The 4,810-nt window shown below is 32.5% G+C and overlaps 1 long non-coding RNA gene across 2 annotated transcripts; it reads right to left on the reverse strand.

Annotated features, from left to right (window-relative positions):
• Positions 1 to 1,150: 1,150 nt before the first annotated feature.
• On the reverse strand, positions 1,151 to 3,885 carry LOC145567395 (uncharacterized). Of its 2 annotated transcripts, none has more exons than XR_014095595.1 (2): positions 3,197 to 3,885; positions 1,151 to 1,731 (listed from the first exon to the last, which is right to left on the reverse strand). It is a non-coding gene; the product is annotated as an uncharacterized LOC145567395 (long non-coding RNA). The 2 variants fall into 2 exon arrangements; XR_014095594.1 differs by having other exon boundaries at positions 1,984 to 3,885.
• Between the last annotated feature and the right edge of the window lie 925 nt (positions 3,886 to 4,810).

Consider the following 4,810-nt stretch of genomic DNA (forward strand, 5'->3'; position numbering starts at 1 on the left):
TGTTTATCTGTTTTTTTGAATTCATATGAATTAATTTTTTTTTAGTTTCGATCAATTTCATCTGTGTATGAATTTCATCTGATTTTCTGCATTTTTTTTTTTATCAATGAACATAATCATGCAAAATATGAACATATGCATAGGTTCCCTTAAATGTGAACATTAACTTTTCAGAAAGTGAACATAACAATTCAAAATATGAACGTAAGCATTGGTTTCCTTAAAGTGAATATAACCATTTAAAAGGTGAACATATGCGTAAAAAATATGAACATATGCATTTAAGAAAGAGAACATATGTATAAACATACTTAATGAGAATATTTATGAACAACAAATATTTACTATGAATATTTACATTATGAACATATAAAATATTATTATGAATATAAGGCATTTAATTATGAACATAAAAAATTGAAGAAATAAAAAAATAATATGATTATGAAACATATGCATCATAGGTATTAAAAATATGAACATATGCATTCAAAATATGAACATATGCATTGGTTCATTTTTGAATGCGTATGAACATAATTAAGCATTTCAGAAGGTGAACATATACATAAAAAATATGAACATATGGATTTAGAAAGTGAATATAAGCATTTCAGAAAGTTTACAAAAGGATTCAAAATATGAACATAAGAATTCAAAATATGAACATATACATTTCTCTGATACAAATCAAGAATTCTCTATACGACTAGTTCAGAAAAAATTGTAAAAATCAGCTTGCTAACTAGAACCAACATAGTGATAAACTGAAATGTAATTAAACTTACAGTCTTTCAGCCCATGAAGGGTAAACATCTGCAAGAGTACTTCAAATAACATATCATCCTATGGTACACAAGAGAACAAATTATAATTGGCGTAAGATTACAGCATTAGAAACCCTCTTCCTAGGCTCTAAGATAAAGAAATTGAGGGTATGGGGCCGGGCTATACAAGAGCAAGTAGTAACGTGTCTAGAATTCTAGAGAACGCATTATATTGATATCTTCTAACAAGTTGGTGTGAATAACAATCTCTATTACTCACATACAAAGGCTCCAACACTCCTTGTATGATAGCAGATGGACTTTGACACTAACGATTATTAAGAAAATGCTACAAAAAAAGCTTGAAAAAAATACATCGCAGATGAAACAATAGTAGTTATACTAAACATGTAAAACCAACCATAAGTCAAGACTCCATAATCACTTAAATTTGACTTGAGAAGACACCTTAAAAGAAGAACAAACCTCTTGCATGTAAAATTTGATGAAGGATGAAGCGAATTTGATGCACTTATGCAATTTTATCTCATTTTCGGTCACGATAGAAGGAAAGTGAACTTGAAGCCACTCATAGAACTGAAGTAGCCCCTTCTTTTTGGCAAAGCATTCTTTGACTATGTTCATATCAAATACGGTAAATGAGCTTGGCCTTTCACAAGTAAATTGGAAGTCATTTGTTTTGCGAGGCTAATCAAGCTCAAAGAACATCTTAAGAAAAGAAAAATAGCTCTCCTTTGTAGATGGTACAAAGACAGATGACATACTTCCTGGTCATCAAGAGACAACAAAAAAGAGAGCCTTCCAAAGTATCACTCTAACCACATGCAAACTGAGAGATGGGACTTGATAGTAAATCCTGATAGTGTTCATGAAGGAGTTGCAACCACAAAATGAGAATCGAACAACCTAGTTGCATACTCAAGCTGAGTTTTTCCATTAACATCTGTTCAGTGAAGAAATAATTTAAGTATAGTGATAAAGCTAGAATAAGGGAAAAAAATTATCATGTAAAGGAACAAGCAAAATATAAAAAGGCCCTTGTAATTTTGTAATATTCTCTTTTCTTGTTTCCTTGAAAATAAGTCACTTATCACAAAACATTAAGAATTTTATTGTGATGCTTAATGGGAAACTAATAAGGAACATTAACAAAGGCTTGGCAGTAAAAAGAAAAAAGATAAAAACAAATCCATACCAAAATTTTGTGCCGGAAATATGGAAAGATATGGCTTTATTCTTCAACAAGACACCACACTAGCAATCTAGGAACAAGATCATTGATCTCATAGAGAATAGCGGATTTATAATGAGAATCAGCTCCATCAATAGACCATATAAGATCAACTACAGAGTAAAGCAGCTGAACAAAATTTCCCATAAAGAGGATTTTATTAATTACTACGTACTTATATCACCAACCAAAATTTTGCCCATGAAATCCCCTTGACAAACATAACTTGCATCAATCAAACAAATACATATTATTTCATCAATCTAGGATATCAGATATCTAATGACTTTTAAATCAATTTCAGTAACTCAACTTTAATGCCATTTGCTATACTTCGGGAATGAACTGAATTGGGTTGTCTAAATCACAAGCAATGTGGAAAGAGAATCTTATGTTAAAATTAAATCTAGATTTAAGAGATTTTTGTCCATGTAACCAATTTGCAATAAGTCTAAACAAAATAGAAAATTTCTCACTAAAACAATTCAAGGGAAATGGAAACTAAACAATCAAAACCAATTGATGCTTACCATGCTAGTATATCTATATCATGTTCTTTGTAATCAAATCATTTAAAATTTATGGAAAGCATCTTTAATCCAAAGATTGTACAGTAATCATGCTAAAACAACGTCATTTCAATCCAAGAAATGAGACTAATTGATTGAAAATCACATAAATCAACAAAATTGATACTTTGAAAGAAAAGAAACACAGATCTATATAATTTCAAGATATACTAACAATTAACTGTTGTAAAAATTGAAAGATAATTCACAATTTCTATGGAGAATAATAGAATTCAAATCGAAAATCTTAAACCCTTGCTTCTGAAAAACTGAAATTGTCAATTTGAAACATGAAATGAGCTCAAGAGAATAGAATGAGGTTGAAGAGCTTCTAGCAGGCAACACAAAAAGACCTAAAATCAGAATAAATGCCATCAAATCCAAAGAACGCGAAGCGAGAATGAGGTTGAAAGACGCCTATACAAACAAGAATAAAACAATAGATCTGAACAAAAAAATGCAATAAACTAGCAAAAATCATCCAAATAAAAATTAGATTAAAATCTAATACATAAAACCCTAAAATTCTACCGATTTGAATTAAATTGCTACAAATCTAGCGAAAATACACCAAAAAAACGCAAAATCAAAAGAAAATATCAAATTACGTTGGGAGTTTTCAGAGCAACATTAGTGAAGAAGTCAGAACTTCCGCCGTATAACCTTATTCACCCACCACCGCGCTGCCAGCCCTCACACCACCACAATAGAGCACGGAGCAGCACTAAACACCCCAAATCTAAAGATGACAATCCAAAATTTCAAAATGAAAATAAAAAATTTTAGATCTAATACGATTGAAAATTAAAACCGAACTAAAATGAAAGTCAGACATTTTCTTCAAAAAAAAAATGAAAATCAGAAAATTAGATTTAAAATAGTGTAGAATTACAACAAAATTTTAAAATGAATGAACATAAAAAATTAAATCAATAGTGCTAAGCTAGAAGGAGACGAACAAGTGCAATCACACCTTGGTGGAGGAGGAAGCGCGTGGCACCGAGCAAGAACCGAAAGGCGCGGAGAAAACGGTGTTAAGTGCCTCATCGGCGGCATGAAAAGCTCAGTGAGGAGTGAAGTGAGAAGAATGAAGGGAGGAGAGAGAATATGGAGGTAAGGAGAAGTGGTAGAGAGAGTGAAAGAGAAAAATTCGCCATTATCTTTTTTTTTTTTTTTTTGACGGGAAAAAATTCGCCATTATCTCCTTTCCGAGGAGAGAGAAAAAGAGTAAGTTCTAGAGAGGAGAGAGAGAGAGAGTGTATGAGTGAGAGAAGGCTATAGTTTTAGGGTTTTGTTCTAAATTATTTGTATCGGGCAACTTCTGCCCATTACAAACAACAACTTATTTATATCGGGCAAAATACTGCCCGTTACAAATAATGTAATTTTTGTAACGGACATTATTTTGCCCGTTACGAATAATATTTTCCGTACCACTATGCTGTTTTAATGTAACGGACTGTTATTTTGCCCGTTACAAATAGGTTTATTGTAACTAACAAATTACTGCCCGTTACAAATAGGGTGTTACAAATGGCATTTTTTCCACTAGTGCCTAAAGGCCCTACAAGAAGAAGAAGCCCAAATGAAAGCTCATAAAAAAGCAGAAAAGGTTAAAATAAAAGCAGAGAAAGAAAAAGAAAACATTCTGCAAGAAAAATCAAGAGCCGAAAGAGTAGAGGCCTTGGAGAAAATTGTCCTTCGAGTTAACTCAGGGAATAAGTACTTCAATTATGAGCTTGCACCACAACCTAGTGGCAAGACTCTCCCTGAAAAGTTCTTGACTACGGATTTACCAACCTTTAAGGTTACAGATAATCCTAGGACTCACTTAATGAGCTTTATTGGAATTATGGCATTGAAAGGGGTTGAGCATAGTTTATATGCATGTACTTTTCCTCTTTCATTGGACCCGCCATGCTAGATCATGGTTTTATAACCTCGATGTAAAACAAAATTCCACTTGGAGTGACGTTGTAAAAGCGTTTTTAGCCCAATATGGAGACAACATCGAGCTCACAACTACCTTGCGCGATCTTGAATTACTTAAGCAAGGGGAAGAGGAAGGCTTTATTGACTTCTTTTCCAGGTGGCGATCAAAGGTTGTTCTTCTTTCACAAAGCGGATCATGAACTTGTCCCAAAGTTCATAGACAATATGTCTCCACCATACAAGTGTCATTTACAATACCTTGGTTTAGACACATTTCAAAAATTCTATAC

Source organism: Chenopodium album, chromosome 11 (genome assembly GCF_948465745.1).
Source record: "Chenopodium album chromosome 11, dcCheAlbu1.1, whole genome shotgun sequence".
Lineage (NCBI taxonomy): Eukaryota > Viridiplantae > Streptophyta > Magnoliopsida > Caryophyllales > Amaranthaceae > Chenopodium > Chenopodium album.